Source organism: Leguminivora glycinivorella, chromosome 1 (assembly GCF_023078275.1).
Source record: "Leguminivora glycinivorella isolate SPB_JAAS2020 chromosome 1, LegGlyc_1.1, whole genome shotgun sequence".
Classification (NCBI taxonomy): domain Eukaryota; kingdom Metazoa; phylum Arthropoda; class Insecta; order Lepidoptera; family Tortricidae; genus Leguminivora; species Leguminivora glycinivorella.
Window position 1 is genome coordinate 29456480 of NC_062971.1, and position 26973 is coordinate 29483452.

The 26973-nt window shown below is 35.6% G+C and overlaps 1 long non-coding RNA gene across 1 annotated transcript; it reads right to left on the reverse strand.

Annotated features, from left to right (window-relative positions):
• Positions 1 to 23265: 23265 nt before the first annotated feature.
• On the reverse strand, positions 23266 to 26739 carry LOC125227530. Its single transcript, XR_007177190.1, has 7 exons — positions 26502 to 26739; positions 25985 to 26099; positions 25616 to 25784; positions 24958 to 25101; positions 24287 to 24364; positions 24027 to 24153; positions 23266 to 23647 (listed from the first exon to the last, which is right to left on the reverse strand). It is a non-coding gene; the product is annotated as an uncharacterized LOC125227530 (long non-coding RNA).
• Positions 26740 to 26973: the final 234 nt, after the last annotated feature.

Genomic DNA, 26973 nt, shown 5'->3' on the forward strand with positions numbered 1-26973 from the left:
TGCTTGTACATGCACATTGTATTAATGACCACCAATTATATAATAGAATTAGAAACAATCTATTTGATCCTTTATGACCTTTATCAATGAACTTAAAAGTTCAGCTTTATCAATGCCACTTTGCTGTTTGACAATTACCGAAAACCACTTCATAGAAGTTTGTCACCCCTATAGAGTGTCCACTGTTCGGCTCACTTATGATTTCCTTATCCGTGAGAATCAACTTGACACTCTTTAGCATAACGAAACGTATCGCCTTGTTTACGTTAGCTCAAGTTGGCTAAGAACACCACTTCATTTCTACAAAGTCCTTTGTTCTTCAATTGGAACTCTTTGCATTATTTTACTTCACATTCCAAATGCAAAGATTTGTTTAGCTAAGTATAGTTATTTAAAATGCTACAATAATACGAGTATTGCTTTATTTTACTTATTATTGTGTGTTGCTATATTTTAAATACAATTCTTTTAATTTGACTCTTTATTTATGATTAATAGTTCTTAATGTATGTATATCATTTAAAATGAAATTTATTTAATATTATCACTGTCTGTACCTACTAGATAATGGTTAAAATAGAATTAGGTTTTTATATTTATTTATAACCAAGTGTTAGGTATTAGTTTTGCTGTGTTCTGAGAGGAGATCATATTTAGCTAACCAAATAAAATATAATTGAAAGACTTATATTAAGACTCTTTCACTTGCAATTTTCGAGTATAAAATTTGTAGGTAAGTATCTAATGATTATAATATGGAACCCATTTTTTTTTAATGAGTATTAGACAGAGTTGTAAATTTTAAAGAAAAATAATATTATGCATTGTTGCATTTCTAGTTGGTCTAATAAAAAATAAGAGAGACGGCTACAAGAATTATATACCTACGTCTATGATGCAACATCGTGCTATTATTTTCTTACTATCTTTGTGTGAATGACTAGATATTAAAAGAAAAGTAGAGTTATGATTTTTATCAACAATGGTACCTATTTATGCAATTTAGGAAGGTATCTACTTATATTATGTGTTCTGGAAATCTTTTTGCTTTGGAAAAAAAAACTTTATATACCTACTAGTGTAACTGCACATGTATTTCACAAAGAAATATAATTTGTTTAATTTTGTTATATTTAACTACAAGTGCAACGAAAAATGGACTTTATATGTTTAGACTAATTTATATATTATTTTTGATCTAAACTATTTAGTTTTTATTTGTTTAGTTTTTGTTTTAACTGTTGAGTTTCGATTGATCTATCTACTCTCAACCATCTAAAATTATAATTATACATATTTTAAATTTTAAATTTGTGCTTGGATATTTTATCTCAAAACTTGTATAAAAGCTGTCGGTAAAACAAACCATCCCGCGTCGTTTCCGACGCGACGCAAAGATACCCATCACACATTGACCGCGTTTCCACGCTGAACCACGATGGACCATCACACAGTGGCCGCGTTTCCACGCTGAACCACGATGGACATGTCAATTATACAAACACACACACACAATAGTTTTAATCATAACACAAAAATCCTGAAGACATTTTTCGAATTTCCATTTCCCTCAAACTCATGTGGCCCAAAAACAGACTTTTCGGAAAACCCCGAATGTCTAACGAAATTACATTTCCCTCAAACTCATGTGGCCCAAAAACAGACTTTTCGGAAAAACTGAATGTCCATATGGAATTCATACAGACTCACATGGTCGATAAACAGACTTTTCAGAAACACTCTGAATGTCCAAATGGAATTCATACAGACTCACATGGTTGATAATCAGACTTTTACATGGTCGATAAACAGACTTTTCAGAAACACTCTGAATGTCATTATGGAATTCATACAGACTCACATGGTTGATAATCAGACTTTTCAGAAAAACTCTGAACGTCTCTATGGAATTCTATCAATGACATACTGCGCTATCATTTTTTTTTTTACACCTTTTTCATATGGCTCAAGACATAACTAAATTATGTTTACAAACACAGAACCATATACCTCGAGGATTTTATATGACCACAAAGATGTATTACAATTATTATACCAGTGCTAATTTAATTCAAAAGAACGAGTTTTCAGTCATGAAGTAACACAACAATAAAATGTTATTTCGTTCTTAAATCATCAACATCTTAAAGGTACTATCAGCCGCAAAAGTGGATGGCGAACTCTAAACAAAATTGGCGTGCACGTTAAACGAACGCAACGTAGCTTCCAAAAAACCTTGTTGGTTTTTTTCCAGCTCACTAGATGGCGTTGAAAACGAAATTGACGCAAAAAGTAATTTATCTTAATTTTAGAGCCCACTACCTACTACCTACCTACGATTCGAACTGTTCGTTCAATTTTATATTTATTTTTACTTTTTGTAGTTTTTGTTACTTTTTCGTTGGAAAGTAATTACTAATTTTTCTTAACATCTGCCATCATTTTACATCACCAACCATTCAGAATTTAAAATAATTCCAAAACACAAATTTCCATAGTCGCCGGCTAGGATTCGAACTGGGAACCTCCTGCATAGAAATCCATGCATCAAACCTCCTCACCAAATGACCAATTGAAAAAGCCTACGAAATTAGTCCCTGGTTGTGTCAACATCAACAAATACGAACTTTGTCCGCAACAGCACGATGCACGACTTGCTATGAGTGGAAGAGAGAGGGCAAATAAGAACAATTCTATGCAATAAAGTAAAACTTAAGTTACAGCATGATGATAATTTAATTTTATTATAATTCAAATTAGATTGATAATAATATTTTTTATAACTATAAGTTTTTCGATACATTTCGTTATTTTTTGTATTAAGAAAAAAAAACGTGTAAGGGTACTGAGGGTAGATAGACATTTCCGTCTTATTCGAGTCGTTACTAATTACCTACCTTACAATTCACGTATAACTCATTCAGTTCATTTCTGTGTCTGGGTATCCTGTTCTTTGCTTTCTTTGTGCCTTTTTTTATTTAACTATGAGTTCGCATAATAATATTGACGTAGTCAAAAGATCGCAAATAATTGCGTTGCACGAAGAAGGGAGAAACATTTCAGAGATAGCTAGAGAAACCGGTGTGAATGTAAGTAGTTTTATTATTTCCTTACCAATTGGTTTTAGACAATAAATAAGTTGGAATGCTATACAAAATATGGTTATAATTTATGTTTAATTACGTGTTTATAAATTGTTACAGTGGAAAACTGCTAGTTTGTGGATACAACGTTTCCAAATGGAAGGGTCGCTGTCACACCGCCAGAGGTCTGGCAGACCGAACCTTATAGACGCCTCACAACGTCAGCTTATGGTGAGAGAATACGAGGAAAATGGTTTCAAACCGACAAGCCACTATGCCCGTTTATTTGGCACTTGTGCGGACACGGTTCGTCGAGTTCTTCACAGTGAAGGCTTGCACAATCGCAGGCCTGCTGTTAAGCCTCTTCTCACAGAAAGACACAAAACGGCAAGATTACAATTTGCGAAGGATCACTTAGACTACGACTGGAGTAATGTTATCTTCACTGACGAAAAGTCTTTCAGATCAAGTCAACATGGCCGTCTTCATTTATGGCGCAGAAATAATACTCGGTACGATACCAACAATGTCGTGCCTAACATGGAGTCGGGCCGTATTTCGGTGAACATGTGGGGCTGGATGAGTGCAGCAGGGCCGGGGAGCTCGTCAGGATTCCCAATCGAGCGAATAGCGAAACATATGTGGAAGTGCTAGAGGAAACGTTATTACCTACTGTTCGAAACGTATATCCTGAAGACGAAATGACACAGATAACGTTAGTGCAGGACAATTGCCCTATTCATAATTCGCATACTGTGAAGAGGTGGTTGGAGCAAAATAAAAATGAAGTAAAAGTTATTCCGTGGCCTGCTAGGTCGCCCGATTTAAATCCAATTGAGAATGTCTGGGGTGTTATGGTCCAGCGCTGGGATAACGTCAATGAGCGAACCCCCGAAGCATTAGAAGCTCATTGTTTGCAAATATGGGAAAACATTCGCGGGTCAGATTTTTGTCAAAATCTTGTCGCATCTATGCGTTCCCGTTTGCAAGATGTAATTGACAAGGAAGGGGGTTATACCAAATATTAGTGACATAATCATTTGGCCAGGTCAAGCCTGTAGGTATAACAAAGACTGTTAATCGATGCAACAGTGTGTGTCAAATAAGTGTATAAATAACATTATAATACTTTATATGCCTATATTAATATGTAAAAATTACATTATTTTTCTATTGAACACGTAAGTAAAAAATATTACCTTTGATTATTTGATAACAAGACTATATTGGAGTTAGTGATAATAATTTCAAACTTGACACAATTTATTAATAAGTGGTAATTAAGTAGGTAATTGCCTACCAGTCCTGTAATCCACTCTCGTTTTACCGTACAGGTTGTACCGTACGCATTTATAAAGGTGCTTTTTTAAATTTATGTTTAATGTGATTCATTCACTAAAATTTATTTATGCTGGAAATAATGAAAAATTAACAATCTTAGTTCTCCTTTATTTCACATATTACCTACAATAAATACATTTTTAATTGGGGTGAGGCTTCAATCCTTTTCCGATCGGAAATGCAACTTAAGCCTAAACCTTAATAAAATGTTGGGTAATTTGCCATCCGGCTGTAAATTAGACCATTTAATATGTTATAAAAATAGCGGTTAATAATATAGTTAACACCCAAAATAAAGTTTTAAACCACTGCTCAAACAGTAAGGTTAAATGGTGGAAATTTTATACATATTAGAAAGATATTTGTAATTTATTTACCTACACATGTCAACACCCGAGGTATTAGATTATTAATCTAGGCTGTTATTTAGAAGTAAATAAATAACTTAATATATCTTGTTTTTAAGATAAGAACTTTTAGGGTAAAATAAAATGTGTAATTGCAGTTATTCTCTGAAGATAATGCTGTATACCTTATTTTGCCGTTGTCGTATTTTTTAATACTTTGTATAAGGTTTTAGGCAATTATAAAAGTGAACATTATCGTGACCAGCGGGCTTATTTTTGAGTCTCACGCGTTCGAATTCAGAAAATTGTCACTGAAAATAATAAACAAGTCACCGTTTTCAACCGGTATTTTAGTGACAAAATCCCGTATGCGAGATTCAAAAATCGCCCTCAAGTAGGCCTAGCACATGATGGCCGCGGGAGTATGTCGCCGCGAGATAGATCACACGTCTTCTTCTAACTGTATTAATGACATAAGGACGGGTAGTCTATCTCGCGGCGACATACTCCCGCGGCCATCATGTGCTAGGCCTACAGGTATTAGTAAAAAATAAATGAAAATAAATACAATAATGAAAACAACAGCGTTTAGTTATTTCTGGTTGTTTATATATATGTGTAATAGTTATTTGTTTTTTGTTTTAATATTGGAATCCAACTTTGCCAAGGGGGCAAAGTTGTTGTTTAACCGCACGTGCCAATATTGATACCCGAGCAAGCGAAAGATTCCAATATTGAACCGCGAGCGTAGCGAGAGGTTCAAAAAGTGGAATCTTGAGCGTTGCGAGGGTTTCAAGGCACGAAGGTTAAACAAACTTTGCCACCGAGTGAAACACAAAATTTTTCACCACACCAACACGAACAAAATACAGACTATAGAACATCAAACTAAAACAAATCCATCAATTTATTCAATATTTAGGATTCAAAATCATCATTTTTAAGTAAATTCTAAGGCAAGACATCGTTAAAATTTGTATGAAATTACTTTGCGCTCTTGGATAACGGATACCAAAATTGCATGTTATCCACAAGAGTGCAAAGTAATTTCCAAATTTTAACTTGATGCCTTGAGCTGGCTGGTAGAACTTACCTACAAATAATTATTTTTAAATCATAAATATTGAATAGATTGCTGGATTTGATTTAAATTGATGTTTTATAGTCAGTATTTTGTTCGCGTTGTGTGGTGAAAATTTTATGATTTTTATGAAGTAAATTAAATTAACGATATACCATCCATACTAATATTAAGTATAAATGGGAAAGTGTGTTTGTCTCTGTTTGTTTTTCCGCCTTTCACGGTAAAATGGAACGGATAGTTGAAGGGTTGCAGAGTGACATAGGCTACTTTTCGTGTATTTCCAACCCCGGGCTCTTCCCTAAAATGGATTGAGTATGGAGCATTCCTCAATTTTCAAATTTAACTCGAGCGAAGCCGCGGGCAAAAGCTAGTATTGTATAATACTCATATTGCCTATATAAGTTAATAACTTTAATCATAGACATAAAAAATACCTGAAGTGTCATGCAATAATTGGTAACTTAAATTTTCCCGTTACATGGAACTACCCGAGGTTTGAAACGAACTATAGTTAATTTACTAACAAACTAAAATAGAAAACCTTGTTTATATAAACGTATAATATATACTTTTTAAAACATTATTATTTTACAGCTATTTAAACTGGGATGTCTCAGTAACTCACTGAGAAAGAACCAACATATACTATAACTATACTACAAAAAAAAATATAGAAATCTTTCCCTGATAGGTATCACAATGTCTGATAACTTTGTTTACGCACATTAGAAATAATACCTATGTGAGATCAGACCCTTTAGCACAACTTGCCTTGTCGCGCGCGAGTCCATACATAAAGCGCGACTTCAAGTATGGACTCGCGCGCGACAAGGCAAGTTGTGCTAGAGGGGCAGGTGGAGCATTAAGACAGGGATACTCGTTAATAAAGGAAACTTGTTTTTTTTTAAATGTTTGTTCCATACTTCCAATAGTTAGTAATGTAATGACTTGAAAAGTAATAATGATATTACCCTCAACTAGAGTGTAGTAAATAAGACAATAAATAAGTAAATTATTTTAAATCTCAACCTTAACCAGCAAGTAATAAAAACACGAAAAATCAAGAGATACTTTTCTGAAGTAAAATCGCGGTAGTATAAAAAATTTCGGAAGAATAACATTAACATTATTATTATGCCAATTTCAACCTTATCCTGTAGTCATTAGAAGAGTTTGAGAACAGACCACTGAGACCACATAGATTACGGATTGCATTGAAGTAATGCAAGGCAAATTTTCGACAAGGTTGTCAACTCAACTGGTAGCCTAGGGGAACAGAGCACTGGTTATACGAAGGGTCGGGCGCTTGGTGTTCCGAGTTCAAATCCTGGCAGTGGCGCTAAGTGTGATGTCTTTTTGTATGATGTTTGGCTGGAAGCCGACAAAATATTATAAAATTAAAAACGAGCAAATATGTATTCAGAAACGACGGTTGCTAGAAAAGTAATTGGTTGGTGCGGGCGGGGGGAGGCACAATGAGGGAGAACCGGCTCGGGCGAGCACACATCACGTGACCCGCTCGCCGTCGACCGATGATCTTTAGGGTTTAATTTCTCTGCAGTTTACATTATCCGATCCGATATCGGACGTCGGAAGGTATGCAATATCGGTCCTACATCCGATATCGGATTGGACAATGTGAAAACGCACTAATGAGGGTGCCACCGCCACTGGACGATTAACTTAGTAGTATTTAAAGACAAAGGCATATTTAGAAAAACTCATAACAAAAATTTATAAATGATTTCTACCTCTCCCTAATGTGGTTTTACCCACCGTGACTAAGTGACACTCGTTTGAAATTAAAATATAAAAAAATGTATTTTAAACGACAATGAACATAAAAACTCGTAATAATTTAATGAATTTCTTTACTTATTAGCAAATTCACCTACATTAACCTTTTTTGGTCAACAACGCCATCTAATTTTCTATCTATACACTACTCCATTCTTGCTTTCAACGCCATCTAGTTTTCTATCTATACACTAGTCCATTCTTGCTACAGACGTTGATATGCAAAATTGACCCTTAGGCTTTCCATGCACTTTTTCGGCTGATAGTACTTATATTTAAACATAATGCCATTTAAGACAACATAAATATGCATACATACTTACATACAGTCACGCCCGTATCCCATAAAGGGGTAGGCAGAGCACATGAAACTGTAAATGTATTAATATGTGCCACTTTAAATACGTATCTCATCATTCTCAGATACTTTCTTTAGACAATCTGACAAATATAAAAAACTGAGCTCCTTTAATAATAAAACAAAAAAAATACTAATTTATTAGATTTCAAGTATCCATCGGGCGCACCAGTGGGCCAATTCAACAAAACATGTGTTTTGCCCTTACAAGTCAAATGAAGCGTCACTATTCACAACGTGCGTATTTTAACTCCACTGTTGTACTTAATGCTTGTGTATTTAAATTTTATAGCATTAGATGTTTCGTATTTGTGTAGTGACCCAAAAATAAAGTACAAATACTAATTAATACGTACTTCCTGTTCAAAAGTCACAATTCTATAATATTAATTGTATTGTTAATTAAAGTGACGACAAGTATTCCAAAACATGACTCAGGGAATGTAAAAGAATAATAAATATAATTATACCATACGTACCACACCTTACACTTACTGGTGTGTAAGTCAATACCATGATTCCATCATTGGATATACGCTGACAAGTATGTCAGCATAGGAAGGTGCTGTAAATTCAGGTTTGCTGATTACTTTGACTGTCAGGAAACATATGGTAGACGTAGCCCACGTAGCACTCACGTCGATCAATTATATTACAGTTGTCTCTCGTCATTACCATTAGCGCATTAACGTTGAGCGCTGCGTTGCATAGTTAACTCTCTTTCTTGGTCACAAACATATTCCTTACTCCTTCTCAGATAATGGAACAACTTTCATGTCGTTGTAGTTACTGTATCCAATTGCTATTTTAACTCGTACTCTGATAATATGCCCCTTTTTATGGGATAAGAGGCAAACTAGCGGACGGATCAGTAAGCAGTCACTAATGTTAAGCAATTAATGTCACAGACAGATATATCTGTAATATCACAAATGTTGTAAGTGCGTTGCTGGCAGTGAAAAGAGGAGTACGCTGTTATTACTGAAGGTTCGAAGCTTTGGTCCTTAAATACGGCAAACGTCAGTTGAGTCAGTATGTATTATGTTTCATTTAACACTAGGTATAATATTCAATCCATTTTTATTAGTTTGCACACGTTCGTTGAAACCTTGAAGGTGTACAGTTATTCTTATTCTCACCTCTTCAGATTTTAAATGAATACTTTTATTTAAAACCAGCAGCAACAAATATCATTTTTCTTCTTCTAATTTTCTTTTCATATGTATTTTCAAATAGTACATCAAATACTGGACAATGCATGGCTGCCTCAGTTTTCTTCCTTTTCAAATGCACCATTATTTTAGGTTTACGACTCCTTTTCCATCAAACACCATTAAAAAACGTAGATAGTTTATTAACTATTGAACTTGTAAGTTCTGCATACTTTTCTTATCACCAATTCACCACTGAAGGGTTAATGTTCCATTTAATATTTACACAACATTGTCCACAAATGAATCTCACAACACTATTTACAAAAATCTAATTAAATGTGTCTGGGCCCATAACCTATTAGATTTAGGGCAATTAATTAAAAGACACATGGCGATTTATAAGAGTTGAAATATATTATCGCAATATAGTAAGGCAAGGTGTGCTCCTATGAATAGCTACCAAGGGACTAAAGTACAAACGAAGTCCTTAAGATTAGGAACTATGGGCTGTTGTTTTTTATTCAATAGTTTACATGTATGAAAGAGAAAGTATAACAATATACTTGTTAGAGTAAGATAGATTTATTTTTGTTAATTCCAACAATGACGTCATCGAATTCGAACTTACTTCATGTAACAACAATCCCTGACATAATGAACTTTATGCCTCATACTCAAAAGTCAGAAAATGTTGTTTTCGCCTGATTACGTAAAAGTACTTATACTTCAATAGTTATTTGTTTTACAAGGGGGCAAAATTGTTGTTTAACCGCACGTGCCAATATTGATACCCGAGCAAGCGAAAGATTCCTATATTGAACGGCGAGCGTAGCGAGTGGTTCAAAAAGTGGAATCTTGAGCGTTGCGAGGGTTACAAGGCACGAAGGTTAAACAAACTTTGCCACCGAGTGAAACACAAAAAGTTTTCACCACACCAACACAAACAAAATACTGACTATAAAACATCACATTAAGCCAAATCCATATATTTATGATTCAAAATCATCATTTATAGATAAATTCTACCAGGTAGCTTAAGACATCAGGTTAAAATTTGTATGGAATTACTTTGCACTCTTGTGGATAAAATGGTAAAATTTTATTTCAGTTAATTGGACAGTACTTAATCATATAAGACAGACTGTAAAAAAGGCTCAAGTAGCCTATTGGGTATCGTTCGCCGCGGAGCGTCCACGATTGTACATTTGGCTAGATTGCCCGAGTCGAATGAGTGTGCTCAAAAACTTTTGAGCAAAGCAAGCGTCCCTTAAGATATAGGTATGCTCTAGGTAAGTTCTTTGAAGTTCGTCTCTATTGTGGAAAGCACATTGCCAACCAATTTGTAGGTATAACAAGCAGGGATGATTGAAACCTTTTAAATCATTTTGATTCCATTTTGGATATGTCATTTGGGTCGCAGTAATAGTTATTTGTTATACAAGGGGGCAAAGTTGTATTTTAACGCCGAGTGTGGAATTGAAAAACGAGCAAGTGAAAGGATTCTATAGTTGAACCACGAGCGAAGCGAGTGGTTCGAGAATAGAATCCTGAACTTGCGAGTTTTTTAACACACGAGAAGTAAAATACATTTGCACCCGAGTGTAACACAAAACTTTTCCCCTCACTATAGCGAGGAAACTACAACGCAAAAAATGCGTTTATCACTGCTTCCAGTAGTTCCACAGGTGGTAAATCATCTTTATTACTAGATTCACCTACTTTTATCAATTTTAAAGCAGTTAATTTGACTTTGTACAAGGTCAAATTACTTTACCCACTAGTGGATAAAATGCGTTTTTACCCGCTGGTATTAAAGGACAAAACACGTGTTTCCGAGCTAGTGAGGGGAAAAATCCTAAATAATGTTAAATTCATCTTATTAGGTTTGTGCGGTTTATGTATTGAGATTTTCGATTTCCCTACAATGTTATTCTTTACTGATTTGCAGCTGCAGCAGCAGCAACATGTGCACAATTATAATTTTGAAATTTGGTACGATCCTGGATTCGAACCGACAACGTACAGTTTGGAAAAATACGTCAAATATAACCTAACCACAAAATTAACATTTTGAAAACACCCCCGACCGGGACATATTTTGTAGACAGATTTTCATGAAACATGGCTAAGAACACTCCCGACTAACTCAGCTTTCAAACAAAATCTAAATCGGTTCATCCGTTAGGGAGCTACGATGCCACAGACAGACACACACACAGACAGACACACACACACACACACAGACAGACAGACAAACAGACAGACATACAGACAACACCCCGTCGTTTTTGCGTCGGGGGTTAAAAAATGAACTCGCGTAACCCCAAAAAGCTTGCCCGTTCGCAGGAAATAAAAACTTTGTTAAAATAATTGCTATTGGGCATTAACGATGCGATAAGGCTGACAGTAACAAGTAGGATAATTAAACTTTAGATTCACGCATAAAATCCCTTAGCTATATCTATCTATGAATAAAATCGGGTTGCTTAAGATGCCTACTTACGTATAATATGTTGATCGAGCATTTGCGATAGACTACGTTTCATCAGCTTGGGCATATTATTTATGGTTTCACATGCGTTCGCCTCTTGTCTTAGTAATTCTCAAGAGGGTTTCATGAGAGATTGTTAGCAATTTAGAATAGAATAGAAGAATAGAATAAATTTTATTCGTAAACACACAAAAGAGAAAAATATTACAAATAGGAACACATAAAAACGAGAAGGTGCCACGAAATGGTTTAACCTCAGCATATTGCTGGCGACTTCCAGCGCTGATCTTCCGGTTAAACCATTCGGTGAAAAAACAATCACGACAGGTAACATGAACAAAATTATAGAAAACAACATATTACACACAAAAAAGAAAGATATTACATGCTTTTTTAAAAACTATAACTACTACTGAACGAATTATATTTACAATGTTTGGTTATCTGATTTCGATTTGGTATTGATGTTTTTTAAACTATTGTGCCTTATAGGTATTTATTTGGTTTAATGCCACCCCCCCGAAGGGCGCGAAGTCTACAGCTCACAGAGACAGGTGTCTCTGTTGTGCAAGGACAATTATAATATATGTATACGAGTATAATATCTCCTCCTTCATCCAATTTGTTGGTGACATTGTTGATTGCTGATCTTAAGTCAGTCACTTTACGATTAGCCTTTTCAGTTATACTGAGCATTAGTCCGTTTTCACATTATCCGATCCGATATCGGAAGGATTTCAGTGGAAAAATTCCAAGATGCCGCCTGTAATGTATGGGATATCGGTCCTACATCCGATATCGGATCGGATAATATGAAAATGCACTTCGGGTAAGGATCTACCTACCTCAATTTGGCAGAGACAGTATTATCGACATCGGAAAGGTTATGCGGATATTTAAAGATCAAAGTTGTCCTATCATGAAAAATGTCTCATAACAGTAAAATCTTTTGAAAATACTGTTCGATATCATAAAATACGCATCAGACCATTATGGGTCTCCCAAGCGGCTTATCACCATCATTAAGGACCCATTCACACGAAGCGCGTCACAAATCATATGCGATTTTAATCACATTGCGGACCGTTGAGTTGAATTGGCCGTTGAAGTTGAAATACAGGGTGTAAACCTAATACGGGCGAACCTCTTAACGGTGGTGAGTATAGGACATAAAAAATTGAATTAGATAACTTTTACTTAAAATTGAAATATTTTTTTTATCCATACAAAATAATTCGGCCCGCAACGTAATGCAAACACACTCGCGTTAAACGCTCGTTGACAGTTGTCATTGATTGTCATCGCAACCACGTTTACAGTACATTGCTGCTGGGAAATTTTTCAAAAATTCATTATGGGTTGAAAATTAAGAGTAACTCAAAAACACCTCTTAATTAATGATAACAATATTGAATTATATGCCTGGTTTCATTTATCGCACTTATTAGGTTTACGCGCTGTATAATGTAACTCGTATGTGAGTTCTTGCACTGTGTATTATGTGCCCAAATCCATCAAAACAGCTCTCATGAATGTAAACTATAACTGTATTTTCCCCTCACTAGCTCGGAAACACGTGTTTTGTCCTTTAATATCAGCGGCTAAAAACGCATTTTATCCACTAGTGGGTAAAGTAATATGACCTTGAATAAAGTCAATTTAACTGCTTTCAAGTTGATAAAAGTAGGTGAATCTAGTAATAAAGATGATTTACCACCTGTGGAACTACTGGAAGCAGTATTAAACGCATTTTTTAGCGTTGTAGTTTCCTCGCTGTAGTGAGGGGAAAAGTTTTGTGTTACACTCGGGTGCAAATGTATTTTACTTCTCGTGTGTAAAAAAACTCGCAAGTTCAGGATTCTATTCTCGAACCACTCGCTTTGCTCGTGGTTCAACTATAGAATCCTTTCACTTGCTCGTTTTTCAATTGCACACTCGGCGTTAAAATACAACTTTGCCCCCTTGTATAACAAATAACTATTAATTAATTAATTATTATCATGCGAGCTAACACAGCTTGCTTTCTCGAGCGCGGGAGCGCAAACAGCTAGGTATATTTTCCGCCTGATGGAAAGCGGTCACCGTAACTTATGGACGCCTGCAACTCAAGGGGTGTCACATGCGCGTTGCCGATCTATTAGAAACTTGTACAGATGTACCTATTGCGAAAATATTTTTCTTTGTATTTTCACAGAAACGTACGAACGTGTCATGCTATTTCAGTCAGTCTCAGTACAAGACGTACTGACACTATCTGAACTAGCATGACAAATACGAAAGTTTCCATAAAAATTACGAAGGAAAAGCTTTTAGCACTACATCCATTCCTTTCACACAATTAGCGCGACTTCAAACATGAACTCCCGCGCGTGAGCAAGTTGTGCTAAATCGCCATTTGTGAAAAGAAAATATTTCACACAATTATCACACATTTATTTCCATCACAAATAAACAATACCCTTAAACTGCAAAACATTATCTCAACAACAATCCCGACGCTTAACCCACTGTAAAATACCTCCGTAAAATGTTCACACACGGAAGATAACATCGTTTTCATTCATTACTGCTATAAATTATATTTATGGTAGGTTTATGTAAAAACAAGTAATAATAAAACAGTTTGCTCTGGGGCGACGCCTGTGGGCCCAAATGTAATATTTATCTGACGCCGTCATTCTCATTGGTTAAGCGAGCTGAGATATTTCTGTTTCACCCAAAAATAAATGCTATCAATCATATTTCGCACAATTTATTTATTGTAAAAAAAATGTGATAATAACATAACCCCAAAATTAAAATTTTTGGACCGATTTTCATGAAACATGGCTAAGAACACTTCCGACTAACTTTCTTCCCGACTAGCTTTCAGACAAAAAAAACTAAATCTAAATCGGTTCATCCGTTGGGGAGCTACGATGCCACAGACAGACAGACAAACAGACAGACAGACAGACAGACAGACACGTCAAACTTATAACACCCCGTCGTTTTTGCGTCGGGGGTTAAAAAATAAATGCTATCAATCATATATCGCACAATGTTATTATTGTAAACATATTGTGATAAAAAAAGGTTAGGCTACAAAGCGACGGTCAACTTAGCCTTAGGTAACGTAATATTCACATGACAATTACAGCTACGCGACTATTGTCGCATGAATATACCTAATCCATAATTATGTACCTACCTACCTCTAGATTATATGAATTTCTCAGAACGCGTAGATAAACGGAGTGACTCACTTCACCTGTGTTTTATTTTAACGCATTTTACCTTTGTTTTATTTTAACGCCCTAAAACTACTACGGATCGAGGTTCACGAACAATAGTCACTTGTCTGCTGTGTGCTTAGTTAGGGTACCTAGCCACAGTCATAATCGCTTACGCTCTCTAGCGTATCGTAGCTAGCTGTCTATCGCTCTTCTGTATTTCATTTCATTTAATTTTTTTATTAGCATTCACAGTCTATACATAATATACACATCGATCTAAACTACCTAGATGCACCATCACGGCTTAGAATGTGTCCGCAGCAAATTGTGCTTGAAAATGTTCTAAGCACAATTGGGCGGTCAGTAGCGCTTCATCCGCCGTGTCGGCAACATGCCTAAGTGCTCCGTAAAAAAGTGCAAAAATAACACCTTATATACGTTGAAAAAGGATGACGTATCGTATTTCCGGTAAGTAATTGTTAATAATTTTATAATGTTATGCATTTGTGGTCAAAATGGCTTCCTAACTTACAAAAAACATTTATTTTCTAGAATAATTAAAGTAAATTCCTTGATTTGGTCTTACGCAGTTTGTCTCTTTCTCTCGCGCTATACTAGTAATGAGCGGACGGCGACAAAAGATGGATGAAGTGGAACATAGTTAAAAATGGAATGATGGAGTCGCTAATTTATATTTTTTGTAAAAGAAGCCTATTTCATATTAATAATGTATGTATTTATTTATTATTATGGACCAATAAGTCTGAAATAAATGATTTCAATTCAATAATATTAATACATATCTTATAAATTACTTTAATTATAAAAAGAAACAACCCGGGAATAGCAAATTCGTTTTTAAGTAATAAAAAAGCTTTTATTCCAGATTCCCAAAACAAGACGTTGAAAGGGAAAAATGGCGCAAGATTATAGCTGAGGAGCGGAGAGAAGATTTACCCAAACAAAGCTTTGAAAGAAATTATACGTAGAATAATAAATTAATGTCATCGTTCAATTCTTCTTTGTTTTAATAGCTACTTAATTCATATTCTCCAAGTGCACCCTCACACACACCACATACAATCCCTCAACTGTTTACCTTCACATAATCGCTACACATACACTCACTACACGCACACACACACACACACACACATATGTTATATATATACATACCTACACACACACACACACATATATATATATATATATATATATATATATATGAGTGAATCAACTTTTTCTTGTTTGTTATTGCTATGGTTACGGTCCCCTGGGTCACCCTGATTATATGCAAAATAATGCTATTTAAACTATGCAAACATGCAGTTTTCTGGTGCCACCAACCCCTTTATTTAATTTGCCACTACTACTCTACATGCAGGATTGCAGGTTTGCATAGTTTAAGTACCATAATTTTGCATAAAACCAGGGTGACCCAGGGGACCGTAACATGGCAATAACAAACAAGAAAAAGTTGATTCACCCATATATATATATATATATATATATATATATATATATATATATATATATATATATATATATATATATATACCTCAGTTGACTCTATTTAATAATGCAAACATTGCAAAACGTGGAGATATTAATCAGTTCAGTTGCAATTGTCCCCCAGTCCAAATTGTCCCGCCGTACCTTATATATATTTTTTTGTTTGAGATAATATCAATAAAAATATCGTACAGTAAAAACTCATTTTTTTTCGCTTAAAATACGCAACATCTCGAAAAATGTTATACCAAACGTTTTGTTCCTTAAGAAATTTTCTATCTAATAGGATTTTTTAAAACAGTTTTTCGCAAAAATACCGCAAATTTCCTCATTCTCGCCTTTCATCTCATAGCGCGACTCCCATGATGCCTCTGTCCATCCTCGTTCCCAATGTAAAAATGGCGTTTAGATTGTTGCAGCGCAAACGAAATTAAACTTAAGTTGGTTGCAATAAGACGTAGATTTTTTTAAAAATATGCACACCTGCGATCTGCGGTAATAAAATTTTATGGCTTTCGCGATGATCACATTCATTAATGTCATAACCGCCAATTGCTTGCATTTGAAATTGAACTTTAAGTACTAAGAAATAACGTTGTTTTTGTAAAAAAATGAAAGTAGTTTTTACTACATTGCGAAGTTTTCGTTTGTCAACTGGACGCACACATTTGCAACTAAGCGATCGGACACTTTTGAGTGCCGAATTTGTAGGTGATAGTGTATCTAGAGAAGTTTAAATCGATGCTGCCCTCCTCGCGTCAACTTAAATAGGAATTTAGTTTTAGGCACTCGCACATCATCTCATCATCATCATAATTTGCATGATAGATAATAAAAGTTACGAGTAATATAGATAATAAGTAGATATAAGTTATACATTGCACGCCCATGTCGGGTAACTGTTGGGACTATACTATATACATTATATATACATGCTATCTTTTGTACACAGTTTGTCAATAAAGTGTTTCTATTCTATTCTATTCTATTCTATCTCTACTACTGACTAGTGGCATTAATATAGTCGAAATATAATAGTTATTTGTTATACAAGGGGACAAAGTTGTATTTTAACGCCGAGTGTGGAATTGAAAAACGAGTAAGTGAAAGGATTTTATAGTTGAACCACGAGCGAAGCGAGTGGTTCGAGAATAGAATCCTGAACTTGCGAGTTTTTTAACACACGAGAAGTAAAATACATTTGCACCCGAGTGTAACACAAAACTTTTCCCCTCACTATAGCGAGGAAACTACAACGCAAAAAATGCGTTTATCACTGCTTCCAGTAGTTCCACAGGTGGTAAATCATCTTTATTACTAGATTCACCTACTTCTATCAATTTTAAAGCAGTTGATTTGACTTTCTTCAAGGTCAAATTACTTTACCCACTAGTGGATAAAATGCGTTTTTACCCGCTGGTATTAAAGGACAAAACACGTGTTTCCGAGCTAGTGAGAGGAAAAAGTAATTAGTGTAATTACACTAGTTTTCCATTTTCCTCCTGAGAGACCTAAACACGTGGCAACAGTTGGGCAAATTCTAGGGGGGGAATAGCATAAACTGTTATAATTAACAGCGTCATTGGTAATATTGGTATATAGGATGTATTTTGATGATGTGGACCAGTCTATGGTCCACGAGCTCCGTTATAGGGGTTTATCATATAAATAAACCCCTGCTTTCGGTAACATTTGTTTTTTGCATCGATTAGTGTCAATTATGAATTAAGAATAAATACAAACATCAAATCAATCATCTACTATCAATACCTACAACCACAATGCCGCCAAATCTGCCATACAGCTCTACAGCTGCTGAACAGTCGCAAAAATGACCGGCTGTCAGGGGTAAACTGATTTACAAATTTCTCCGCCAGGAGATGTCTCTCAGGGACATGACAAGACATTAGACGTTATTGAGACTGTAGGAGGTTCTCTCAGGAGGAAAATGGAAAACTAGTTACACTAATTACTTTTATATTTCGACTATACAGTATGTAAACTAACGAAAACCATTTACTGTAACCCTTAAATGTCCAGGTGATACTGAGAAACTTTTACTATGGGATCAACCCCGAAATCACAAAATATCTTCTGACAGTTTCATAGGTAGTTTTATTTTATAGTAAGTATTTCCTATGGGAGAGTAAATTTTTATTTCGCGTTTTGGGTGTTGGTCCCATATTAAAAGTTGCTCTGTGTAACTTAAATATTAACAGGCTTCAGTAAATGGTTTTCGTTGGTTTACATACTGTATTAATGCCACTAGTCAGTAGAGATGATGTGCGAGTGCCTAAAACTAAATTCCTATTTAAGTTGACGCGCGCAGGAGGGCAGGCGGATTTGCCTCTATACTTTTGACAGGCGCTACATACTTCAACGGCACGGCCGGGCTCACAACTTTAAATTCCGTCATAACTTTTTTCTGGTACGCCAAAAAAATTTGAAAAAAATATATTGACAGGTATCAAATAGGTAGTAAATATTGACTAAGATATCAATTAGTAGTGTTGTCTAGAACTATGTAAACCAAAAATGGTCCAGACATCCTGACGTCAGAATGTCTGGCCACTTTATTCGCTCGATTTTTCGATATCAGTGGAGGTACCAAATATATGTACTCAGGTACCAAATAGTATCAAATAGATACTAAATTTTAGTATGTACTAAACATTAAATATCTGTAGTGGTCCAGGGGTCCTGACGCTCACGGCTATGTCTACTGATATGAAGCTTGCTTGCTTGGCTTGTTGGAGTAATCAACTCGCGGATTTCAGTAAGCGTTTGGAACGATACCACTCGGTCGCTCGGATCAACTTCATACGGTATCAAGTTGAGATGTGATCACAATTACGCAATGTGGTTATTCGACTGAATGGATTGATTGAGTAACGCGACGCGTTCCTAAGATCTTCTAGTTTTTATGTTGTGTTGATAGAAAAACGCGACAAATAAAATGAAATTGTAGTAAAAATGTCTTTCAGGAAAATGGACTTTGACATTTGAATTCTTATTACGAATTCCTATACGAATATGTAATTTTTGCTAGTATGTAGTATGCATATCCTATAAAATTCAAAATAGACAAATAATTTCACAGAGCTTTAGGTATTTATGATAGTCTGCATACAATATCACTACATATTAAAATATTCTAACAGTAGGACAACCATTTAACAGCCATATTTCCCGACAACGCAACAAAAACGGCACGGATACAATATCGTACACAACTGAAGTTATTTATGCCCGCATTCATTTGTTTCGTTCAGTCAGCCTCTAGTTCTGAAATTAAATTGTGCCGTTATTTTATTTGCCAACTGGGACACCGAGCAAAGCCAGAATGGCCTATTCAAAGCGAATAGCCCGAGCGTTTTAAAAAAAAATGTTTTTCGGCGATTGAAAAGCCAAAAATTAACACTATATTGAATATTCAATGGTATTCAGAAATAAATATCTCTTTCGTAGCTGTCTATCGCTATCGCTCTTGTGTATTGGCGCGACAGAGCCAGACTACCTTTCGCAAAAATGCCATTCGGCTACGGGGCCAAGAATCCCAGGCCCCGTGGCCGAATGACAATTCTACGACGCGAAACGAAAACGAAACGCCGCGAAAGGTAGTCTGGCTCTGTCGCGCCAATACGCAAGAGCGATAGAGATAGATATCTACGAGCGCTTCGTGAGCGTTTGTGCATTCGGCTACGCACGCATGATCGACTGGCGTAGAGTTATTTTTGACATAGGTAGCTAATGTAATGTATTACAGTTCATATGAATGTCGTAGGTGAATGTTTAAAGGAAAGCAAATACGCAAGGAAGGATTGTTTGCTAAGTGTAAACTTAATTATATTTGTGTTTAAAAATGTGCCGCGATTTTCTTCCAAAATTAATCCAGTATAAGTAGTCCCTTTAATACGAGCATCTTTTTCAATAAGTAAACAGACTGACATCTTTAAATTCCCAATGCTAAGACAAAGCATCTGTCATAGAAATGCCAAGTTTATCTCCGTTATAAATTAAAATTTATAAATCAAGAGACAAAAACGTTTTATCCGGCTGAGTTATTTGTTCTTACGAATCGAGCTTTGCTTATAATTTCAATTAAGATTATCTAGTTTCATCTAAGAACGCGAATTAGATTATAACCGATGGATAGTGGATAAAATTCGCTACATATTATCGAAGAGAGTAAATTATACAGGATATTTCTTTCAAAGTAAAATATTGGTAATCTAGTTGCGTAGACTGCAATCTTTCGATACCGGGTTAAAACATTCAGAACCTTTTAACTTATTGAAACAGGCTCTAGATTATCCCCTTTTAAGGAATTACTTAATTTGCTAGTCCAAGCGCTGGTAGCCTAGCGGTAAGTACGTGCAACTTTCGTTCCGGAGGTCGCGGGTTCGAACCCCGGCACCAATGAGTTTATCGGAATTTATGTGCGAAATGTCATTTGATATTTGCCAGTCGCTTTTCAGTGAAGGAAAACATCGTGAGGAAACCGGACTAATTCCAATAAGATCTAGTTTACCCTTCGGGTTGGAAGGTCAGATGGCAGTCGCTTTCGTAAAAACTGGTGCCTACGCCAAATCTTGGGATTAATTGTCAAAGCGGACCCCAGGCTCCCATGAGCCGTGGCAAATGCCAGGATAACGCCAGGAGGATGATGACTTAATTTGCTAGTCCGCCTGTAAAAAAAAAAATCTATGTAGTTGTAGAGTTTGACAGCGTCTACTCATCATTCGCCTGCCCTTATCCCATTCATTTGGGGTCGGCGCAGCATGTCTTCCGCTTCCATACCTCCCTATCATCCGTCATCTCATCATTCACTTGCTTTCGCTTCATATCATCTCTCACGCAATCCATCCACCTTTTCCTCGGTTTTCCTCTTCCGTTACTTCCTTCCACACTCATTCGCAATGCCTTTCTCGTCACATGACTTTCATCCCTTCGCATCGCATGCCCATACCATGCCAGACGATTCGCTCTTACTTTTTCTACTATCGGTGCAACTTTCAGGCTTCCTCTTATATACTCATTCTTTATCTTATCCATCTTTGTCACGCCACACATCCATCTTAACATTCTCATCTCTGTTACATGCAATCTCTTTTCATCCATCACCTTTAGGGCACAACACTCTGATCCATACATGACGACAGGTCTGATGATGGATTTTGACAGCGTCTACACTCTAAAAAAAATTTGTTTGCTCCTATCAATATTTTGATCGTCGTAGTCAAGCATCTTGATTCCATACGAGCCTGATAAGATCTTAGACAAATGGAATAAGGTAATTTTGATTGCTCTTACTTTTGCAACGTAACTGAGACAATTAAGATCTTGTTCAATAATTACATGAAAAATAATTAGGCGAACTAAATTACCTTAGTAAGTTCAACTAAGCACTTGATAATTATTATCATGATACGTAACTGTATCAACTAACGCAAACCAGTTAGTTCAACTATGACGTTGCTCAATATTAACATGGAGAATGATTGTATTAATTATTTGACCTAAATAAATTCAACTAAGAACATGATTACATCTACTTACGAACCTTGTGAGTCTGAACTAAGATATTGGTCAATTTGAATATTAATTGTTTAATCAATTCAACTAAGACATCTGTCAATATTAACATGAAGCATTACTGTATTAACTATTTAATCCGAATAAGTTCAACTAAGAACATGATTACATCTACTTACGCACCTTGTGAGACTGAACTAAGATATTTTTCTATTTGAACATGAATTGTTTAATCGATTCAACCAAGATGTAGGTCAATATTAACATGAGGCATTACTGTAGTAACCATTAAAACCAAATAAGTTCAATTAAGGACATGATTACATCGATATACACACTTTGTGAGAGTGAACTATGATATTGTTCAATTTGAATCTTTGTTTTGTTATACATTTCAACTGAGAAGCTTGTTCAGTACTATCATTCATGTTCAATTGTACTATGACTTACTTTGTCTCATTTACTAAGACAACAACCCCTTATTGATAATTGTCATAAAACACCACGGGACTGAATTAGACAAATTATGTTTTATACCTATTTACAAATACATACGTTAACTTGACAGATAACATAAAACGATTCATATCTAATTCAGGCTGGTGATGCGTTTATGAATAACGCCATAAATAAAACAAAAGTTATAAAAAAATGACATTTATTCATAATATACTTGGCACCTACTACTACTACCTACTTAGAATAAATAGTTTTTTTCTTGCGGCGGTTATCACATCACAGCTAACCTAACAACTTACAAGTTCAATGGAGGAAGAAATCGAAATTTTAAAAACATGGGAGTTGGAGAACTTAAGACGCTACAGGAGCGAAAATGCTAAAATGGAAAGGAGCCCCCTTTCAATTTGGGAATTCAAATTTAATATACAAGTGTTATTAACTAGATTTATCGAAAAAAAATGTCCATTAAGAACTCGGTTAAAAAATATTGCGAAAAAAATCTTTAAAATCGAGGTTCCGCTCTCGACTGTTTCCCCCTTCAAAATTAAGTCAATCGTAACTAAATTTGAGAATCTGAATAACAATGAAATAATCAGTGTCGGACCGTTCAGTTTTTGTGGCTAATTGTTACCAATTTTGAATACCACACCTTTTTTACGCCATAATCAATAACACCGTTTTTGAAAATTTTCGATGGGCTCTAGCGTCTTTAAAAATAAGAATCTCAAAAAATCAAAACGGTCCGACACAGATAAAAATTATTATAATCTGTCTTGAAAAAAATCATTGCTGTATCTTGAAAAACCAGGGAGGAAATAGTCGAGAGCGTTTGTATGGAGAATAGATCACTCCTGTATCGTCTTAATACCAGAGTTCACCAGTAAGTACAATGTATTATATTTTCATTGTATTATATATTTTGTAGCACGTATCTACTGCGTTCATAATGGACTGTCTTTCATAGATTATCGATCTGCTGACAACAACTAGAAATGATTCGATTTTTTCAAGAGACTCACCCACAACAATTATGTATGGCTGGCATGACAATCCTATTTTTTGAAGTGTGGCTATGCGAAGTTCGATGGTCTGGCTAATTTCTACACTAGAGCGGATATGCTTTATGAAACCTTCCCTTACTTCCATTTTACTGGGCTTCCAATTTTGACTTGCACCGGAACCTCGCTTCTTCTTTTGGCGGACTGCCGCAGTGTTCAGCAAAAATGGAATGGTGAGAAATCCGGCTATATTCGTTGTTTCCTCATAGGGCGCTATAAAAATGGGACTAGTTAGTAAAATATTATTACAAACGATATAATATAAGGAAAGATCAATGCGGGTAAGTGAACAGTGGGGCAACTGAAGCGAGCCACGAAGGTTAAACAAACTTTGCCACCGAGTGAAATACAAAATTTTACACTACACCGACACAAACAAAATATTAACTGTAAAACATCTAACTAAATCAAATCTATCAAGCTTGAGACATCCAGTTAAAATTTGTATGAAATTTCTTTGCACTCTTGTGGACAAAATGCAGTTTTGCTATCTGTTTTTGAAGACTAAAGAGAGCCTTTGCCAGTCGGTGTGGTGAAACTAACTATTTTAACATAGACAACATCTGCTTTATCAATTTTATCATATACTTACAATTGGTAAGTGCAGTAAGTTCGACTTTTTGTATTTCAGCTGTTCCTGAAGATTTATTTTCATTGATGGAAAATTTATAAACAAATTGTCCTAGTAAATTTCATGTGCTTTTGAAGTCGTTAAGCCGCTGGAATGATAAAACAAACAATTAAAAACAAAAAGTAAAAAGAAACGAATGCAGTATTCAGTTATACATATAATAATTATTTTAAAGTTACATAGTAAAAAGTGACTTAGCTAGTTAATGTTATTATATTTACCAAAGAATATCCTTGTGGTTTTTTGAGAGCAGAATATTTTCAAAATAGTGATGCAGAGTCCAATGACTTTTCCACAATCTGAAAAATATTTAGAAACTTTACTTTTCATTTGCCTCTTTAATTAATATAATTATAATACAATTAATTACAGTCATAACCTATACACTCACAGTATAATGTATCATAATAATAAATAAATTAATTAATGTAATAGGACATTCTTACACAGATTGACTGGGTCCCACCCCACAGTAAGCTCAAGAAGGCTTGTGATGTGGGTACTCAGACAACGATATAATTAATAAACAAATAATTATATAAATAAAAAACATCCATGACTCAGGATTCTCAGGAACATACCTGTGCTCATCACACAAATAAATGTCCTTACCGGGATTCGAACCCAGAACTGCGGCTTAGTAGGGACGGTCACTTAGTCACTACTCGCTAGGCCAGCCCGGTATCTTGCCTAACAATGCAGTTATATTAAAAATATTATTGTGATAAGATGAGTATGTTACTTCAAAAATGGTTGGAATAAAATCTCTCTCTGGTATGTTGGTCTGCCTATGCAGTATTCATTTATTGAATTGTAATTCTTATAATGTTTTTTACAATAAAATACAGAACCTCCTCCTTCTAGGTAAAGAAGTCTGTTAGAAACTGCTTACCCTGGAATTATAACTGGGCTCTGCTTTCTTCTCAGCAATTGCAGATGGCACATTTTCCTTTTCCGAGGACAAGTTTTCCTTTTCTGAAGTTTCTATAACTATTAGGTCTGTGCTTATGTTAAACTCAGAAAAATCCATCAGGGTCTGGAATGGAAATGAATGATACAATTAATATCACATACCATACTACAAAATTATGAACAGCGTGGAAAAATATTTGGCCCTAGAGGAACCGTATTACATCTTTTTTTAACTCAAAGTTAATATTTTTCAATATTGCTACAATATCTATAATTGGGGGGCCATTATGCTAGCAGACAAGATTTAAAATTGAAACAACTCTTAAGGGCAAAAGGTAATTATTTCTCTGTTAATTAATCTATTACAAAGGACTCCACTGAGCCTTGCCTTATATTATGAAGTTACTCTCTAATTTACTAAGTTTACAGAGCCGAGGGCTAGCTACACTTGAACATGAGACTAAGGTTTTAAATTATTTAAGGGAACAAACGTGGATCAGCGAACTCTTGAGCTAAAACTACGGGTAGAAACGGTGTACGGCGGATATTAAAATAAAAGGTATAGTAACACGGAGGGTGCCAGAACCATAATTATGCCGGTTCGATGATGTAGATAAGAGTGATTGGAAAGGTCTAACCTCAAACGTGCTACGTCAGCCGCCTCAGACCACCACGACTGCCACGTCAGCCGCCTCAGAGATGGTGTCGTGTGGATGACGGCAGCGTCAGCTTGCCGCCTGTAGGTTACCGGAACACAGCGGGGAATGCTGGCGACCGGCGCGAGGATTAGGCGACGCGGCGTGAACCCTGAAATGTGTATACCAGTCTTTAAGTAAAATTCCAAAGACGGCGTCCGTGAGACTTGGATCGCCCGTAGGACAGGGGAATTGCCCCGGAATTCGAATTCCGAACGTCAACGCGTTCTGTGAAACGACCTACTGCTAATTTGGAATTACACATAACCTAAGTGACAATTTGACAAGGTTTTTAAAGAATGTACAATTTACCGTTGGTGGACAAAAGGCGAGCGGAGAGCAGTTTTGCACTTATTTCAACACCCGGGCACGCTGGGCGTCGCCTATTACCATCGGAACATGGTTTTATTAGCGTCCGATTCCGGGGCTGGAAAATATGCAACGCTTTGTTAGAAACTATCCAACTATAAGAAAATACACAACAGAATCACTATCAAAACTCACTCAAACGGGCGATTGCGCCCGATTTTGACTCGGGCTAAAGATCCCCTCGCAATTCTCTCCCTGGCAAAAATAATTCCGGTCTCTCTCATTTTGACGGAACTATAGTTACCATACCAAGTCTAAATCGGCTCGCGCCGCAAACAGCACATGCCGGACGTTCAACGAAAATTGAGCCAACTTAAATGTGTATTTTATAGACAAGAAATTTAAATGTGTATTATTACGAGATTGCATCCATTATCGGCCGGGGCCGCAGCCCAGCAAGCTATTGGCCTCGTGTCATTAGCAACTTGACTAAATAATGAAAAAAATACATTGTACTTACTGGTGAATTTTCGTATTAAGTTCTCCAACTCCCATGTTTTTAAAGATTCGATCACTTACTCCATTGAACTTGTAAGTTGTTAGATCTGTGATGTGATAGATAACCGCAAAAAAATTAACACAAGACGCGTTGACAAATCACTTCGGCGTCAGTGTTGCCAACTCCGATTTTGAAAAACGCTAGGCTAATGTATAGAAGATGTCTAAAATACGTTAACATTTTTTTTTAAATGAGTCTACCTCGAATTAAAGGCATAAAGGTACTTAAAATAAATGATTAAAAATAATTCATAAATGATTAAAAATAATTCAGTACCTATCTAAAATTGAAATGCCGTCAAATGATACCTAATGTGCAGTAAAATTCACCTTTGTTATTTGGTTACGAGTCTGTTGTTTTTTAGCAATATATTTGATGGAATTTTTATTTTAACTAATAGATAGTAATCAATAGTAAAGTAATCAATAGTAAA